Source organism: Manacus vitellinus, unplaced genomic scaffold (genome assembly GCF_001715985.3).
Source record: "Manacus vitellinus isolate BGI_N305 unplaced genomic scaffold, ASM171598v3 scaffold_46_pilon, whole genome shotgun sequence".
NCBI lineage: Eukaryota > Metazoa > Chordata > Aves > Passeriformes > Pipridae > Manacus > Manacus vitellinus.
The window spans coordinates 5899167-5919380 of NW_021940578.1; the positions used below are offsets into that span (position 1 = coordinate 5899167).

The 20214-nt window shown below is 45.7% G+C and overlaps 1 protein-coding gene across 1 annotated transcript in view; it reads right to left on the bottom strand.

The window, feature by feature from the left end:
* DVL1 (dishevelled segment polarity protein 1) overlaps positions 1–19561 on the bottom strand; it is a 41381-nt gene extending 21820 nt beyond the window's left edge. The window contains 3 exon segments of the mRNA XM_029962428.1: positions 4501–4613; positions 8210–8331; positions 19494–19561. The gene's annotated coding sequence lies outside the window, so the exon portion shown is untranslated.
* Positions 19562–20214: the final 653 nt, after the last annotated feature.

Here is a 20214-nt window from a genome sequence, read left to right on the forward strand (position 1 = left end):
CTGGGAGCAGCAGGACGGGCACGGCCACGGCTGCAGAGGACTCTTGTGCCAAAACCAAGCTGATCCCATTCAACAGCTGCAAAATCTACTGGCCTGCCTTCTCCCTAACTTTTCCATCTGCCTGTGGCTCAGTTCATGGACAAGTCAAAATGGATTGAGGCAGAAGGAGGAGGCACCAACAACTCCTGTAAAGGTATCAGCCATCAGTGAGAAGGGCCAGGAGAAGTTGGTGTCAGTGGGAAGGTACAAATAAAGTCCCTGGGAAAGCAGCAGGTAACACAATGTGAGTTTGGTAGTACAGAAAACCTTAAACAACAATCCTTATTTCTAGATATTCCAGAACAACCCAGTTTATGTAGATTAGAAGGGCTCACTATACCACTAATGCCTCCTGCTTAAATTTTTTCCCTTTCCTTTATCCAGCTATATCTTCTCTGTTATATTTTAAACAGAGTTCAACTTCACATTTCCTGTTTGAATTAGGTATTCTGCTACAGAAAAGCTCCCATGCACTGCTGCAGCAGCTAAAATTTATTTTATCAGCCACTTAAACTTCAATTTTAGCTCCATTTTATACATCCCAAACAGCACCAGGCAGCCTTGAACTCACAAGAAAGGTTTCCTGTGTAATTAAGGTGTGCATTTAAATACATAAAAGTTTTTCCTAATTTCTCTACTCAAATAAAATTCCCTTTTCCAGCATAGTTTGGGGGCAGGGGAGGTCAGGAAACGTAACTGAGTACTTTCACAAACCATGGTTATAAGGGGTTTATTCACAAAATACCCCCACTTATCCAAGTTTTAAGTCCCAACAAGAATCATTCCCTGCTCTGGTTCAATGCCTGTCCCACTAATGACCAGGGACTTTCTGCCCTGCTGACCCCCTGCCCCTGTTTCTTCCTTGGAGGATGACAAGAGTTCACTGGGACCTTCTGACAAAAGCCTTGGAGTGTCTCACAGAGATGAGAATAAAGCATAGCCTGGGAGGGTAAAATGTGTCCTCCTTGACTTTTATCAACAGCAGAGGAGGCCCTGCCTGAGGGACAGAAGCACATCAAAGACCAAATCAAAGCAGCCTGGAAAGCAGAAAGGGAAGAGCAGCATCTGCTCAAGGAAGGTGTAAGGAGGGTTCTGTGATACTGCAGAGAACAAGGGTGTCTCAGGGAGAAGGCACATCCAAGCTCCCAGTTACAAGGAAAAACAACTGCCCTTCCAATCCCCTCCAGTGCAGAAAGTCTTTGCCAGTTATTAACAGAAATATGTTCTCAGTTTCTCAATAAAGACTCGTAACTCCTCTGGGTGCAGGGCTCAGTCCCTGCTCTGGAAGTAGGGAAGAATGATCAGATTGTCCACTCCTGCTCTATGCTTGTACCCATATCCATGCCCTACCCCTGCATCCTGCTTTGCCTCGTGTTTGAAGTTCTTTGGAACCCTCAAACAGCCTCTAATCACTCCACCAAAGACAGGCTTCGAGTTCCCACTGCAACTGTTTTCTAGTTCCAGCCCTTCTTCAGATTCCTTGGCACACTCTGCAGTAAAAAAATCCATATATTGCAGCACTGAGTGGAAACCTCCAACAGCTCCTCTTCCCAAACATTTGGGGATCTACAAGCCTGCCCACATGAAGAGCTTCTCAAGGCACAGGCCATTATGTGGCATTTTTCAGCTGCCTGCACAACAGTTAAGTTCAGCCCACAGCAAACCTGGTGTCGAAGCACCAGTGTCGACACTTGACATCTGCAGACTTGTCAGAGACCCAGCAGCAGCTCTAAAACATCCCTCAACGCCAAAGGAAACTTGTCCCTTAATTACCTCCCTAATTAGAGCCTCCCCAGGCCCCTTTCCCACTCCCCCTGAGCAGACTGACACGGGAGCTTTGTTCTCCACAGCCAGGGGTCCCCAGAACATGTGCCAGGCAGACCTCCCACGTCTCTAATTAAGATCCTCACTCTACTTTCACTTAACAGGACTTTGTCAACTTTCCAAAGCAACTTTTGTCGCTTGAAGAGACAAAGCAGAGCCCTGACAATCCTGATTTCTTCTCCAGATCGGTTTTCCTGAAGATTTCCTGCACTGTCACAAACCTCCAAAAGCATGTGGATGAACAAAAGAGTTTTATTATGTTCCTCAAGCCACCACACTGTGGGTATCACTTGGAAATCAGAGAAGATACAAGCACAGGAGAAGATACAAGCATTTACTGCCTCTGCACTTAAAAGAGGAGCATAATTTAAGGGAAATGGGTGGAAGAGCTTACAAATGCCTCAGCCTGTGTTGTTATCTGAGTGGATTCCTGGTCTAGCAAATCACAGCCCCTCTGCTGCAAAATCCTTTTGCATTTTCAATATGGAAGAGGTGTGAAAACGTTGTCAGATCACCAGGTGTGTCCACATCTGCCAGGGCCCTCAATATTTATAATGGCCTCTCTCTGTTGTGTCTGTAATTGCCCAGCAGCAATTCAGCAGAAACAGCTTTTTTGGGGATGAGTAATCCTGCAACGACGAAGGAAAACACACAGGCTGGGTTGGTGAACAACCCACCCATGATACCACACTTTTAATTACCACCTGGTTAACTTCCCATCACCCAGGCTCCAAATCAAACCTGAAAGCCTCTGTAAGAGGCTGTCCAAGCCCAGGCTGTCACACTGAAAGCTGGCAAAGCTTTTCAATAAAATCAGGAAATCATTTTTGCAAATTAAAACGGAAAGAGTAGGACAGAAAAATCTTCGTTTTGCTTCCCTTCTCTTCCCAGCCCTGGGGTTTTCCCTGGTCAGAACAAGATCCTCAGTTCTGCTGAGCCTCTCAGTTCTGCTCTGGGATCAGTGGACTCAGCCTCCTCGACCTGTACAGGTTTTGGCTCGATGTGTCTGCACCTCTACAGTTCCCAAAGGGCTCCTTAGCACCTTCTCTCACTTCACCTGTTGGAAGTGAAGGCTGTAATACACTGCTCATGTTTTCCTGAGGAACAAGTGCTCCTTTCCCTCTGCAGAGTATCCAGGGAAACCCTCACTGCCGGGGTAGGTTAATTCGTTTGTTGTTCTCTTTACACCAAGGGGGAGCTCAAACATTCACACTTCACCCAACAATGAGCCCCAAATGAGTTCCAAACACTCGGTGCTCAGGTTATTGTTCAGCTGGCTGAGCCGGCAGGGCTCTCCCTGTGTCTCTGCAACAAACCTCTGAGTAATGCAGGGCTCCAAGGAGATCCCTCATCCTGCCCCTCCAAAACCACCAGAGCTGTAATTTTGGTATTATTCAAACGAGTCCCTGCAGGACCAGATCAAACACTCTCACTGCATTCCCTTCTTTCTGCAGGGAAAGGAGGATTTACCACTGTTTCACAATGACAAGCCCCTGGAAGAGCTGGGATCCAGGTGTCACACCCTGCTGCCCTTTCCCCATCCTTGTTCCCCTTTCCCCAGGACTGCTCCCCCATTTTACATCCACCTATGCTCCACACAAACAAGAAAAGAATAATCCCTGTGATGAAAAGGCCTTCAAATCCTTTCCAGAATTAGGGTATTTCACTTATTTTAGTATTTTCAAGTGGCAATTCAGGACACAGTGCTCAACTGTGCACTTCAGGGATGCTCCCCGCTGAAAACAACACACTGGGGTGTTATTGTATGTATTCTTTGTCATTACTGTCAAATAAAATATTGTTGTGACCACAGAAACACTGTGGAAATTAAACTATTAAAAAATTCTGCCCCTTTCTGTGATTTCCCGAAGGAATTTGCAGTCAGGGTCATGCACAGACACCTACTGAGGAATTTTCAGTCCTTCTGTATCAGTGACATGTTGGAAGGGTTAAATGAGCAGGAAGACACCTGTTTTTAGCCCACAGTACATAGATGTGATTTCTGGTTTTCTAACTGCAGGCAAATACTTTAGTGGGTGGAGCTGTGAATAAAGATTGTGACAGCATCTCTTGGGCCCAAGTATTCCAAATTCTGGACCATTTTAAACTCAATGGGTGGCACCTATTAATTCTTAATTAAGCCTGGAAATTCTTGTCTGGCAACGAATGAAAAAAACCAAGCTTACTTTGATGTACAGACTAGAGGCAAGAGACAGAGTTCTGCAGTTTATTTGTGTACTTTGGGTGTATTTAGATATAAAAAAAGATCTCCAGAGCCAACGTTAGATCGGCACAAAACACCACGGCTGATCTGAGCCTTGAGAAATGAACAGTTAGTCCTCTCCAAGCTACTCATCTTCAGAAAGCTCTGAATGTTGTCAAAAATAATCTCTCTGCCACTTTACTGCAGGTTGCCCAGACCTCTCAGAAAACGCCGAGCTTCAAAGAGTTTCAAAGCAATTATCAAATTATTCCATTAAAATAATCACAGTCCCTGGAAGCACGCAGGAACACAGACACAAGTCTCCTTGCATGGCAAAAAGCAATTGTTGTTCTGAAAGACTGGCAGGAAAATTGTTCTTTCTGAATGAAAAGAAGGGGGGTGAGGGAGGGAGGGGGAAATGAGCCAGGACTCACCATCCTCGTGCCCTTCCCTGTTCCTCCGCCGGTGCCTGTCCCGCCGGTGGCTGATGACTGACTCTGTCCCTGTGTCATTGTCCAGGCCATCCCTGCTGCTGGCAGCGTTGGGGCTGTCACAGAACAGAGAGGAACAAACACCAGGATCATCTCTTTTTTTCTCTCTTTCAGTAAAACAGTCGGTTCAGCAGCCAGAAAACTGTTCTTGCAGCCGAGCGCTGCACCCCCTTTCCTCCCCCAGCCTGGCTCTGCCCACCCCAAAAACCCACCTGGGGGGTGAAAACACAACTCCACATCCATGCCCTGAGACACACAGTGCTATTTTCAAACAGCACAAATATTATACAAACAGTGAAAGCATTATTTTCAAATGCCCTGAGACACACGGTGCTATTTCCAAACAGTGCAAATGTTGTTCAAACAGTGAAAGGGTGATTTTCAAATGCCCTCAGACACACGGTGCTGTCTGCACCAGTATTTGCACATCACCACGACGTGGGAAAAGCTGCCTGACAAGACTGTTGCCTGACATTTCCATAGGAAAGAGAGGTGCTGATGGGCCAAGGGGAGGGATCATTCTGGCACGTGCTGAGCTCCCAGCCAAAGGGCAGGAGCTACAGCTCCTTGGCCACTTTTAATAAAGAGCACTGACCTTGAAGGTTGAAGTCCTGCAAGTCACAGCAAAGCTGAAAATAATTAAGTGCATAAAAGCACAGAGTGCTCTGTGTTAAAAAGCTCATCCAGTCCCACCCCCTGCCATAGGCAGGGACACCTTCCACCAGCCCAGGTTGCTCCAAGCCCTGTCCACCCTGGCCTTGGACACTTCCAGGGAAGGGGCAGTCAGAGCTTCTCTGGGAATTCCATCCCAGCCCCTCACCACCCTCACAGCCTAGAATTCCCTCCCAATATCCCACCTAACCCTGCCCTCTGGCAGCTTGAAGCCATTCCCCCTTGTCCTCCTGCACTCCAGGCTCTCACAAATTCTCTCTCTCCATCTTCCTTCTGAGCTCCAGTGCTGGAAAAGGCCACAGATCACTTTAATGGATTAAACTGAGGGAAGTGACCTAAAGCTCCTGAAAATACAACAGTGTATGATGTGACATGGGCTAAAGCTCTGCTGTGGAACATCACCCTTAGAAAGTTACTGGTCCTACTCTTCCTCTCTGTCCCTCAAACACCACCTGATTAAAAAGGACTCCCCATTCATACCTGTGCACCTGCTATTCATGCCTGACACGCCCTCACTTATGCACATAGAGGGTGTAATGACCACCACTGACTGACACAAAGCACCAGAGGCACTCATGTATCACTCCCAGGACTCCCCGAGGCTGGAGAACACTGCCCCGCCTGTTTTACACAGGGAATTAAACCCCCAACCATCCAACCAACCTGTCCCTGGACCCAGGACTGGTTCTGTGTAAGCACAAGTGTGGAGTGTTATATTTAAGAGGCTTTTGTGCCTCCTGCACACCCACACACACTTTGTGGGCACGAAGGAAATAAATGTGCTGACATGCCCACCACGGAAATGAGGAAATCGAGGTTGTCATTCGAGAAAACCTTTGCCTGCCCATCTGAAGCCCTGCCAAAAATGCCAGGCTGTGTTTCAGTGCTGTCACACGGCTGTTTGCACTTCTTGTTCAGCTGAAAAGGGGGAGAGGGGTGGCAGATCCCTCAGGTCACCCTGAGAGTCCCTTGGACATCCCAGCAGCACCATCTACTGACTCCGCTCATAATTCCCACTCCCAAATCGCTTCCTGGGCTAAACCCGCCCACAAAAGGTGGGTTATTCCCTAACAAAGGATGCAAAAGGAACTCCCAGCTGCCTTGTTTCCCCTCTCCCTGCTGAGCCAATTAAACCCAGCTCAGTTTGCAGAGCACATCCCCAAGAGCTGGGGGACAGAGGTAACTGGGAGGTCAGTGCTCTCACCTGGCTCCTGCACCTCCACCACCACACCAGGAGCAGCCTCACCCACTCCCAGGGATTTGCCAACCACCAAACAGAGCCTGAAATCCAGGATGAACTTCAGAACCCGCAGCAGGGAGGGGAAAAAGTTAAGTTCTATTTGGGTTTAATCAATGATTAATCAAAATATCAATGCTGTCAGGAGGTGGTTACCACTTCACCTCCAACAAGGACCTCATTCCCTTGGATGGCATTGCCTGCTGATGTTCCTGCTGCATCTATTCCCTGGATTCTTGGTTGTCCAGCAACATTTCTGTACAATTCTGTACAATTTCTGTACAATTATACAACAGCTGGTACTTCTTTATTTATAAATAAGGCCTCAATCAACACTGGAGGAGGAAGGCAGGAGATGACACATCTCTGGCAGCTCAAATAGCATTAAAAAAAAAATCTCAGGGATTTAGGACCCAAGAAGGTAAATCACACTTACTGCAGAATCACCACAGCAAAATCCCCAAGAAACATCATTTTCCAAAACTTCTGGAGGACAACAGTCACGATTCAGGTTTTGGAAGCCAGGCTTTACAATTAAAGACTTAGAGCAGCTCAACTTAAGCTTATCCAAGAGAAACAAAATAATTTCAAAACCCAGTGGATTCTTTACCGCTGGGAATCTTCAAACCTGGACTGAGGTGTGTTTTAAAATTAAATTCTAACAGTGAAACAGAATTTAGGGCTTTGTGCAGAATAACTGAGTGAGATACTCTGTCCTGAGTTATGGATATAAACTCAGGCCACTATTTCATAAAACACAGCAGCAAAAACCACTGTAACACGTTAAGATATTCAATTGTGAACAGAAGAACCTAAAAAGGCATTAAGCGAGAGCAGTTTTAGCCCAGATCATCTCCCCACAAGCCAGATTCTCTAATGCAAGAGAGAAAAAGAAAGAAAAAAAAGGGTGGAGAGAGAGTGTCTGACTTACAGGGTGGTTATTTTTTTACAATAAAGGTTGATCTTGCAGCTATTCCACGTAGGTTTAGGTCAGAAAGACAAAGAACTGGTTTTATTTTCTGGTCACATGCACTGGCACAGGCCTCTCCCAGGCAATTCATGAACACAGGAGGGCAGCACAGCCCTTGCAAGACACACTGGCAGGTATTTCCCAGGATTTCTTGTCCCCTCTGGAAGGCTTTTATCTGTACAAGACTCACACACAACACTAAGGGTGTCGGTGATCCCAGAAATCAGTGGCACCACCAGGCAAATCGAGGCCACGTTTCCTTCTCCAAACACGGGCTAAGATCTCAGTTAGAACCAGCTTTAAATCCTCCCTAAATTCCGAGGCCCTCCCTAAAAAATGAAGGTATTTTCAGGATACCCATTGGCTCTGCACACAGAACAGGAAATAACGAGGCTCCCATGAAACCAGAGGGCTCCCAGTCCGGCCACACACAGAGCTCTGGCAGCCTCTGGATGGACCATGGACGAGGCATTATTCCTGATGGAAATTTTCCCTTCCTGATAGCAGCGTTCAGCTGGCTCTGCACACTCCATAATTACACACAGCACCCTAATAAGTTGTCATCCATCCACCACAGAAAGCATTTTGAGCTCCCTCGCTGCTTAACTCTTCCACGACGGCTTCGAAAATGAGGTGGTTTGGATATTTATTTCATCCATTTCCCCTTTAATTCCTCAATATGTTATTTTTATAATGACAACAACTGCGGCAGCAGGAGAAATAAACAGGCAGGAATTGCAATTTAATAAATAAATAAGATAATTTGCCCTTACTGGAAGGATGGAGGGCGGGAGTCTCCGATGCCTCCTGTTCTCTCGAGGGGTGGTGGAAGGTCTGTGTGGCTCTCAGTGCACTGGGAACCCGTGTCAGAGTGAGAACTTTCAGCCAGGACCAGCTGTCAAGAGAAAGAAAAAAAAAGAGAGTTTCCCACATTTGTAGCAGTTTCTCCACTCTGACATAGAGATTTTTCAGCCACTTTTGCTAAAAAACCTGGAGGGAAACTGGAGGGAAGGAAGCACACAGATTGCTGCCAAACCCCCACAAAATCAGGGTGCATTCCATCCCAACATGAAACCAGCAGCAGCCTGGGATGTGCACAGAATTCCTGCAGGCCCCCCAAACTCTTCTCACCCCTGGAAAAGCAGCACAGCAGGCGGGGAGGGCACTTTTGGGGGATTCACATTGCAGGGCTGTGCTCTCAGTCTGGCCCTGCCAGGCCAAGAGTAAAAAGGCAGAGCTGAAAACTTGACAGTAGGACAGCCCAAAAGTGGCACAACTCCTTCCACAGACAGCTTCAAACCCCCTGAAAATCCACAATCTGGTCTGGCCTGACCTTCTGAATTAAACCCCAAATCCACCCAACCTCAAGAGCCATACACTTTTAGAGGAGGACTAAGATTCCTGATGTTCATTCTGCTCATCTCTTGTGCCCATTTTGTCCCTCAGTGTTCCCTCAAGGCAGAGCTGCAGGTAGGAAGAGGCGTTTTTCCAGCTGTGCCATAAAAACAAGATGTGCAGTGAGCGCTCTTCTGTAATTCATGAGGACCTGAAAACTTGGACAAAATGTGGAGCTGTCACCTTCAAAACTCCTCTGACACTGGCATTTGCATTCCTGGAAGCTGGAGGGGCCTGGCAGCCTTTGAGTCAGGATGGAAGGAAAGGCTGCAGAGCACCCAACGCACACAGAACCCACGTGGAAATTGGGAATTAAAGACACGCCGCGACAATCCATCTTCTCATTCCGAACACCACATGTCTACACAGAGCCTGGTGTGTTTGGGAATTGTTATATATTCCAGTCCTGTCACAAGGCTGGATGTAAATTCTGCCTGGAACAACTAATGCCATCAATACCCTCAATCATTAACAGGGATGCTCCTGGATAATGGATCACAGGCACGGTCGGCACACGAGGGGTTCACCACACTCAGCCTTGTTCCCAATAAATTCAGGGCATCCATCTCCACTCAGCACTCCCAGTGTGACATCTTTAATCAGCAGATAAACAGACAAGAGAAAGAAGAATGATTCTCTTCCTCTCCCCACCCTCCTGGTTTGTGGCTCATTTTAATACATTGATTGACACAGGATCTTAGATTTGACTAAGATCTGATTCCACCCACTTATCTACTGGCTAGTACCTACTTTTCTGTGTTTGACAAGGAAATAATAAGTATTTTAAAAAGGCAAGAGATGCTTTGTGTTCGAGTTTCCTTTTGTACACCCAGGTGAAACTGGTTTTCCACATTATTTTTGGTTTTAAATCTTCCTTATGCTGCAAAGGAGCTCATGGCTGAAAGGAACACCCAGGAACCAAAGAGAGTCAATGGCTCAGTGAATATTTTATAATGAAATCAGCATTTTTGCCTCGATTTTCTAAGCTAGAAAGGCAGGATCCCACCAATTCTGCACAAGTGAGATGAAAGTCTAAATGCACCCTAAAGCCCAGGGGAGAAGAACCATTCACTGGGTGAAGCAGCACTACAGAAAAACAAACATGCACTGATCCAAGACTCCCTTTAATTTATCTCTGCAAACAGAACAGGACGATTCCCAATTAGCAGTCCCAGTTCTAATTCAGCTTTACCTGCCAGGTTAAGTGGTTATATTTTATTTAAGAGCCTAAAAGGGGAGGAAGAGATCCCAGTTCTCTACTGTGCAAGCAGGAAGGCAAATGAAAAGAGAATTCCGTGAACTGAAGGACCGAGTTCTCGTTTTCAATGACTTTACAAAGGGTATTCTCCCATTAAACTGGGAGAATTTTGCATTTCCTATGCAAAAGGTGTGTTTTAACAGCCCACTGACCACTTTCTGGCCATGATCCACAGAAATTAGACTTGAATTAGTGACCTGGAGGTGACCAGGGTTATATCCTGTCACCAATCCCCTGAGCCCCCAAATCACTTGGCCAAGTCTCCTTAAACAATACAATTATAAGGTCTTTAATTAAATAAATGCTCCATTAATGATATAAATTAATACCTTTCACTGAGAGGCAACAGGGTTTCAGCCTCCCTTTATTTTTAGCTGTGGAAGAACTGGGGTATAAAAGAGGTCCCAACAATAACTGGTTAATTTATTGAGGACTAATTCTAATTTAATGATCAGATGGATGCTGGCTGTTAAAGAAAGGGATGGAGAAGGAGCAGGATAAGAGGGGACTGGCATTCCAGATGCAGGGCATTATTCCTGAGAGCATAAACCATAAATATGAGAAGGGAAACACACACAGGCTGTCAAAAAGGAACTGCCTGGAGACAAAACAGTTCTCCAGCACCACATGGAGTCAGCTGCATTATTCAAACTCTTTATCACCAAAGCAAAGAGCAACAGAGGAAACACTGAAGGGAAAAAACAACACAAGCTTTTTCCTAATAACTTGATAATTAAGGCTTTCTTTCTTTCAGGTGGGGGAGTTAAAGGGAGATGTTTAGAAAGTATTGTTGGCATTCTGGAGATGCAAGGACGGCTCTGAGCGTGGCTCATCCCCTGAGGAATCTCTCCTCGCTGCCAAAATCAAACCAGGGGATAAAAAGAGGAAAAAAGAAAAGAGGGGGAAAAAAAAAGAGATGAAACCGGGTGTGTAAGTAAGATCTACACATCCCCTCACCCTCCACACTCTGGATTGTAGCAAGCTCTGCAAACAAGCACTTGGCACGAGGTTTTTGGGAGCAGGGAAACACGTTCCTGCTTTGCTGATGGCAACACCTGACTCCAAGACAAATCCCTTCCATATCTCTGGGTATTTGCTCTTGAGCCTTTCCCTGCTCCTGGAGGGAGAAGCCTTGGCAATGCAGGACCCAGCAAACCCATTTGTGTCAAATGAAAAGAGAATTCCACGAACTGAAGGACCTAGTTCTCATTTTCAATGACTTTACAAAGGGCATTCTCCCATTAAACTGGGAGAATTTTGCATTCCCTGTGCAAAAAGTGTGTTTCAACAGCCCACTGACCACTTTCTGGCCACTGATCCACAGAAATCAGAATTGAGAAGTTAGTTTGTGGAGGCAAACCCAGCTGCTGGAGGCTGTGGGTCACCCTGGGAGTGCTGCTGAGCAGGGGCAAAATCCACCCCAGCAAAGCAACTCCTCGGGAATATTTCCCCCAGGGCTGTGATTTCCTCAAGGATGAGGCACTGGGTACCCACTTCTTACTGACCAGCAGTGGGATTAGAGTCACAAACACCCTCAGACACTGCCATTACCATCACAAAGGGAAAAAGAGCTGCAAAAAATTACCCACACTGCTCTTTCAGGAATTAAATCACCTTGAACTTGAATCAGTTCAGCACCAGACAGAGTGAACTCGAGATACATTTGAACTCAAAAAAACCACACTGGCAATATCCCCTGTTTCTGAGCAGCTTGTTAATCCCAGATAAACATCTTTCACATTTCAAGCAGCAAATCACAAGCACAACAGCCACGATGATAACGTGGTGGCCAGTGCAGATATTCCCATGTTTACCTCCCCAAAACAAGATCCAAGTTGTGCTGGCTGTGCTGCTGGTCACAGGCACTTCCACACAAAGCACACTTTAATTCACAGACACAGCCTTCGGGGTGAAATTTTGCCCCTGAGGAATAATAATAATAATAATAAACAATAATAATAACAAGTAAATAAATAATAATAAATAATAATAAATAATAATAAATAAATGAACCCAGGAGTGTAACAGTTTAAATAAGTTGCCTAAGGTGATCTTACTCATATGATAAGCAGGACCTGGGAGCTCCTGCAAGAGGACCCGACTTCAGAGGTTTAGGCAATTAAGATCTTGAAGCAATTAAATTGTTAAAACAAGACACAGACTGTCCACATCTGTGTCTGGCTACAAGTGGAGCACTTGCCCTTCATCAGAGCTTTCCTTCTTGACTTACAGATCCCTGTGTTCAAGAGCACTGAATATAAATGGAGGGCTGCAGACCAAACTAAAAAAAAAAAAACAAGAAACCAAAAAACCCAGAAACCATCCCAAAAGAGCATCAGAACAACATTTGTTGGGCTAGAAAAGAAAATCTGCAGCAGGAGATGGCACACGCAGCAAGATTATTCTGACTGCACTGCCTGGTTTATTCTTCCCATGTGTCCAAGGCATCAGAAAGGTGGTGGAACACCTGACTCCATGGAATTCTGGGCTCAGCTGGTGCTTTGGGGTGGGCACAGCCCTGGCCTCTCTCAAGGCAGGTGAGGATTTATCAGTGACTGAAGAAGCAGAAGAATTCTGAGGGGGGGTGGGTGAGCACTCGAGAGAATTCACAGGTCCTTGCCCTGGCAATTCCAAGGTGGAATTGCTGCTCCCCGCTTTGCTGGGCCACCTAAAGCCCCTCATTTCTCCCACCAACAAGTGACAGGCTGTAAATCATTATTAAGATAAATTCTGTCCTTTTCTTTGGCGGGAACAAAGCCCTCCAATCTCCCACCCCTTTGAGTGGCAGAGGTACCTCACCCCTGGGCTGCCCCAACACAGACTGGCCAGTGTTTGCAGGAGAAAGGCAGTGCCACAGGCAGCTCCCTGGCCAGGAGCCAGCCCTGATAATTACATTTCACCCCTCAAACCCCCTCCCCTGCAGTTTTTTGAGTGGCAGGAGCATTTTAATGGGTTTCTCTCTCCTGTGCTGCTCAGGATCGTGCCTGTGGGCTGGGAAACAGCTGTTGGGTTCCACCCAAAGGACTGCATTTCCATGTGAAACGGGGGATGTCTCCCGTGTGGGGCACATGGAGGAAGTTAATAAAGAAGCGTGGAACTAATTGCAACTGTTGATTCAGCTCATTCCATCCCACTGAACGCTGTTTGGTTTGTCCCACCGTCACACTCCCCGCTAAAATCTTTCCCAGGAAGTGGAGAAAGCATATCAAGCCTGGCATGTTAGAAAAGAAACTTGGGTTCTTTTGATATCCCCAGTGATTCCCACACAGCCACTTCCAATCGGTGACAGGACAAACACCAGCGAGCTGTGCAAGCAACAAACCCTGCAGCTCCTTCATGCTGAGAAAAAGCTCCTCTTTCCTCCTGTGCTGGAGAAGGTTTCCAGCATTTCCAGCAAGAAACATGGCTGAAAACCAGTTATATTGGAACTTGTCTGCAGAAATAAGTGCTCAGTTCACGGTCTGTGTCAACACCAGACTTCCAGACTTCCATTATTGCTCCTGATCTTCAGTGACCCTTTGGATCAATTGTTTCACCTCTCTGGAGCTCCTTTTCTCCTCTACACCATATTTGATTATGATTTCTAACTAATTATGGCAAGGCCTGCCTTTCACAGAGCTCAGCAGACACCTGAACAAACTCCCCCCAGGTGCTAAGCCAGCCCAAGGAATCACCTGTGCAGCATCCATGGATGGGGACACCAGGAAAGAACCAGCCTGGGAAGGGGAAAGAGCCAACCCTGGTACACCCTGCTCTCATATCCCCACCTGCCTAAACATTTGTTAATTTATCAGCAGGAAAACTACAATATTTAAATTCTCACTGAGAGCTTTAACATCTCACTGAGAGCAGCAGCAGCAGCTCCTGGTGTGTGGAGGTGGGGGACTGACACCAGTCACTAAAGAAACGCCCCAAAAGAGCCATTTATATTTTTGACAGCGACTTCAGAGGAGCCACATTTTATCTCCAAGTTGAAAGTAATTACTTCCCATACAGTCCCAGGCATCTGGAATCCCCCAGCCAAAGCTTCAGAGACGTGGCCCATTATCCACACGAAGGCTGCTCCCACAGGGCCAATTGCAGAAAAGGGTTTGCTGATGAGGCCCTGTATTCCAGCAGGAATTCTGTCAAAGGCAACGGGACTTCACACTGCTGGAAGGCCTGGAAAAGCCCACCAGGAAAGGGATGTTTATTTGAGTAACAAGAAATTGTCTGTGCTGGGTAGATCAGGCTCCGGATGAATGATGTGTGAAGAGACTGGTCCTGAAATCAGTCATAGACATAAGAGATCACCAAGAACCTGCTCCTGTGGATTTTCCTTCTGTGCCTCAGCTCTGTGCACTTTGCTGAAGATGACTGAACAGTCCTGAAGCTCCTGTGTTGCCCTGCTAAGTGGTTCCACCCAACAGGGTTAATTGTAATTGCAAATACAGCCTCTCAAAAGCTTATGTACAAACAGGACAAGTGTTATCTGTTGGCACCCAGATAATGGAGAAGAAAAACCAGGGAAAGCCTCACAGAAGGCTATGACATCACTGGCAGCCAATAGGAAATGGTGCACATTCCCAGCAGCCAGGCAAGGGGATTGTTCCCAGATGTTGCAAATCCTTCCTAAAAAACACAGATAACAGCCAAGGCAGCTGCTGGCACAGCCCTCCCTCCTGGCTCTGACCTGGCAGCACCCACCAGCCAGTTCTTTCCACGTTCCCAGTCCCTGGACCGTGCAAAGAGAACAGAAAAATATTTTAAGCTCTTGCAAAAAAATGCCTGAAGGTAAAAATATTGTATCTCTGCCACGCAAAAACAAAACTGAAGCAATAATTTCATTCATGTAAGCAGCCCCCAAGAACTCAAAATAAACGATTCCCAGGGACAAATTGTATTCTGTGTTTTGTGTGTGTAGCAGAACAGGGAATGTATCAGCTATTTTTGGCAGAAGCTGCATTTACAGTAAAAACAAGGCAATGAAGAATTCTGACATACAACTCGTGGTAGTCTCTATATTGCTGAAAACCTAAAGGTCAACCACTGAAAAGGGATCTAGTAAGCAGTACCCCTCTGTCCCAAATTATTTAGTGCTTAAAACAACCAAAAAACCTCACTAAATAAACAAAACCACACACACATGCACCAGAAAAAAAAACAACCAACAACCCAATCCACTCTGAAATCAAAAGAAGATCTAAGATGCAGAGGAGAAAAACAAGCAGGACACAGGAGGGATGGGGAGGAAGTTTAAATAGCTAATTAGCAGCAGTGATTCTAATTCAAACCTAATTTAGCTGTACATTGAGTTCTCAGGGCAGCAAAAGTAAGCAACAGCTAAAGACTTGCAGATCCTCCCTTGAACATCTTCCCCTATGGAAATCAAGTCCTGCAGATGACACCAAGATCAAAGTTCCCACCTCTGACAAATAGAAGGATTCAAATGTTATTAAAAAAGATGAAAATCTCAAATTTCTAAATGTCACTCATCTTGTAAAACTTCAAAGTGGCCACTGGATCAGTCGGGAGGGGGGTTGTGGGGGCAGAGACAGTTCAGCTCTGTCGTGTGTGCGTTTAATTTCCCAATTTTCAATGCGTTGTGTGGGCCTGAACTCCACACACAGTCATTTACAGTGAGGGCCACAATTATCACAGATGGTTTTGTGAAAGAATCCCAAGCTGTCTGCTACCAGCTGACACACATTTTATAGCGCTGGAGACAAAGAAAGCTCAGGTCCAGCACATTAAAACCCAGAGAAGGAAACAGCCCAGCCCAAAACACATTTGTTTTTTTTTTTTTTCCAAAAGGTAAAGACCAACTTTGCTATCCCTGAAAGATTTGTATGCAATTATCTGGTAAGTTCCAGTGAATAGGATATTAAAGAATTCGAAACTGTGAACAATTAACTTACAGCAAGATTTACATAAAACTCCTCCAGTAATTAGCAGCAAATAGAGGCAGATAAGCCCGGCAATTTTATGGGTGTTAGTGTGGAAAAAGTAATTTGCAATTCATAATGCAGGTCAGACACAGATGTTTCAGCTGATTGCTGAGCCAGTGAACAGAAGCCCTTGTCAACATCATCTGCAAAAAAAGCACCCTGTGTGATCTCTGAGAGCTCCAAACCCAAGCCAAACCAGGGGGAAGAGCAGAGAAATTTGGAAAGGGGCTGCTGGGAGGGAAGAGCCCACATTTTGAAGCGATGGATCTCTCCCTGCTGCCTCCAAGCCGTGTGTCTGCCTCAGCTGAATTAAATGGGTTTATAAAGCATTATGTCATTTGCTGCTGAGAGCAGAGCCTGCAAACCCCACGTTGCTGCAGCGCACACAAAAGGCTCCACGGTGCTAATTCTCTGAAATAATCAATTTAAGCCACACATCTAAATTTTGCCCTGAGATCTTTGCAATAGCACCCTTCTCTGATACAGGCCTGGCTGCTGGCTCAGACTGATCCTCGTGGGTTAAAGTTCCAGGGCTGGCCAGCAACCTACACTGGAACAGGAATAGCAGTGAATCAAGTTAATTCTTTAAATTCTTAACATTAATTCTTAAAATTTCACAGATCGTAATGTTTCTCTGAAATGAAAATAATAACAGCCCCAGAATTAAAACACAATGTTGAACTTGTGTGTGTGTACATATACAGAGTCTTGTTCTGATCTTACTGTTCTTCACAGTCTCCTGTTTTTCAGCTGGAAAACAGAAAAGCCATATATTTTCATGTTATTTAAGGAGCTGGGAAAAGAATTCAGCTCTCAACCAGAGATAAAATACCCTTGGGGGTTTGGTTGGGAGAGGGAAGAGGTTAAAGAGGTTAATTTCTTATTTATGTGGAATAGTTTGGTGTTGGGGGACTGGTTTTGCTCCAACTCCAAGAATGTTGGCCCTTGTTGGAACAACCTGAGTCACATTTTGCTGCACAGAAGAGCCCAAATGGTGTCTGGGAGTCAGAATGAATCACTGGTGTGTTGAATCAACAATGCAAAGATAAATGTTTTAACCAGACCACACAGATAAAAACAAACACCACTGGACTGGGAAGAAGAGACCCAGGTCAGGGATGCAGAAGACAATCCAGATTATCAGCCTGTTGCCTGAATTAATATTTACCAGTTCAGCAGCGCGGGGGGAAAGGGGAAGAAACAGGGAAGGGAACGACACTGAGGAGCAAACACAGAGCAGGTTTTGCACACTAAGGAGGAGGAAAGGGGTCCTCAGGAGTAATTTGCTCTCCTGATAAGAGCTGCTGTTAATTTGCTTTTCCAACAGAAGCTGCTCTCACGCCACGGCCACAGCAGTGACATCCCCCCAGCCCACTGCACCCGAGGCTCTTGTTAATCACACATGAAGTCCCTTTTTGTCCCCTCCATTCCCATACTGTCAGAGCCCCACGCTATAGCCCTCAGTAATCCTTGGACTGAGCACAAAAACAGCACCACCAACACCCAGGGCTCAGGCGTGTCCTGAAAGATTCAGCAGATTCAGCAGCACCAAGCCCTTCAAACCAAATCCAGCCCTTCCAAGGGAACATCCCACACCAGAGGCCACCAGGATGGATGCTCAGGCACGGCCTGGAGGGGTTAACACCCCCCCTGGGCTCAGTTCCCACACCAGGATGGACACCAGCCAACCACCTCATTAGGGAAGAACTTTGTGCTGCCTCCAGATGGACCATCGGGTCTCAAAGACCAGGCTGTTTGTTTGTTTGTTGGTCTAAACATTAACTTGATTCCCTAATGCCAGTGATTTAATTCTTTTGACAACCAATTTGCTCCTCCAGGGAGCAGGACACATGGGGATCATCCTTTTTTGGTGAGGCAGATCCCTGTGGTGCTCGTTTCCTTCCCTGAGCACTGCCCAGCAGCACAGCTTTAGGTCAGCATAATTCTGCTTTAAAACACTCCCCCATTTCCAAACCAGGGCATTCCAGTGCCTAACACCCACTGCTGGGTGGAAATACAGTTCTTGGAACAGCTCTGGAAGTCACACTGGTTATTAGTCAACCTTTGCTGCTGAGGCAAAAGGTTGGGCCAAAAAACAGGTATGGAGGTCCCACAGAACATTAAAAAAAAAAAAAAATAGCTTTTCCTCCTGAATGCATTTCCCAGGGAGAAACAGGTCACTTTTCAGAGCACAGAATGAAGGAAGAACGCTCTCTCACTTTTTCAGACCTCAATTTAATACCAAATCTAACGAGTGCTTCACACTCCGTGCATGTGTGGGAGGACTGAGGTGACAAAGCCAGGGGTTCTGCCTGCCCACCACTGAGAACCTGTTGGGACTCCACAGCTGCCAGAATCTGAGTGCCCCAAAATGCAAAGCAATCACTAGGGCAGGAAGAAGGGCTAATATTTTATGCTCAGCTCACCCTCCAGCCCTTGCCCTCCCAAGAGGAGCATTTCCAGCTGCTCAGACCCCAGCAGGGGCTGTGCCTCCTGATCCCCAAGGCATCCTTGCCTGAGAACAATCTCCCAATCAAACTGATGTCTAAAGGATCCACTGCACTTCCCTCCCACAATAATGGAGTGCACACACACGCTCTGCTGCAGGAACCAGCGTGCAATCAATACTGTATTTGATTTTACACTGAAAGGACATGTAATCCTGTCTACAAGAAGCCAGGCTTAGAAACTTTAAGCTACCCAGCAGGATTGTATGCAAATTCCCTTATCCTGTCTTAATTTCAGTGACTGAAGTCTAAAATATTTCAGGCTACAGTCTAAAATACTAAAATATTTTCGGGGTCCAGGCTGTAAATGTGTGAGGAAGATCTTCAACTCCTAAAAATCAGTACAGGACTGGAGAAATAGATGGAGACAGAGCAGCTCATTTCAGCTGAGAATGCCAACAGCCCCAGCTGTGCAGCTGGAAAAAACTCTTGTAAACCTACTTTATTGCTACTACTTTCTTGTGTACCTTGATCCTACCAGAAATAGGAAGGCTGCAAACATATATCCAAACATTTCTCCAGTGCTGAAAGGCTGCCTCGTGTCTCCAGTTACTTCAGCAGAGTTCTCATACCATGGCACTATGTTTCCAACCCCTCTTGCATCACTTGTTGAAGCCAAGCTCTTAGTAAAAATACATTTCATACCCGAGACAAACTTGAGTTTTGGGGAAACAGGCAATTCTTCTCGTCCTCTGTCGTGTCTTGGGCTGTTTAGTGACAGGACTAAAACTGTTTTCGTGTATAAATCCCCTTTTCAGCCCTGCACACTTTGTGGACTTCACTCTCATTTTTAAAATAGATTACTTAACAACAGAATGTTATAGATATAATTAAAAACTAAGCTTTTGTTTTCACGTAATTGGAGACTCAAGACACTTCTAAAAACCAGGATCCAGGTACCAACTATGCTGCTCCTGTACACACTGTATCAAACCACACAGATTTATTACAGACACGTGAGCCAACATACCCAGGACACCACTCTTCCATTGAAGCAAGGGAGCTTTGCATTGTCGTCTGAGATCTCCTCCTTTACCACCCTGGGAAAAAAAAATAGGAAAAAAAATCAGGAGTTTGAAATTACAGGAGATTAGAAGTGATTTTCTCAAACAGTGCAGGAAAAATACAATTTTTTGTTAAGATGTTGGTATCTATGGTTAAAGAACTACTAGAACAGAGGAAGCAAATAAAAATATAGGGTTGAATAGGACCTTTCCATCCCAAACTGGTTGTCACAACAGCAATTTCAAGTATTTTCCCACTTTGGATCCTACCATTTCTCCACAGTCTTTAAAAGTCTGATGGTGACTAAAATCCCCCCGTGCTGTGCAGCCTCTGTGTCAGAGATCACAGTGGATTCACAGCAGAAAGAGATTTCTGGCCTGAAATCCCTGCACAGCAAAGCAGGGCCCATCTGCTTCTGACAGAAAAAAAGCCAACCCCAGGTCCAGTCAAACTCCATAAAAATGTGTGGATCCACAACCACATTTTCCTTTATTTATGTTTTTGTCTTACTTGTTGCTGTGTAAAGAAAAACCACAACTGGCCACAAAGCAACTGAAACATGGAAGGGGGAAAATGGTCAGGAAGGAGAAGAGAGCAGAGCAAATGGACAGTTTCCTTCCATCTCACTTTTGGAAAATTACAAATAAATAACTCCACCACTAATACCTGCATTTGCACATATTTTA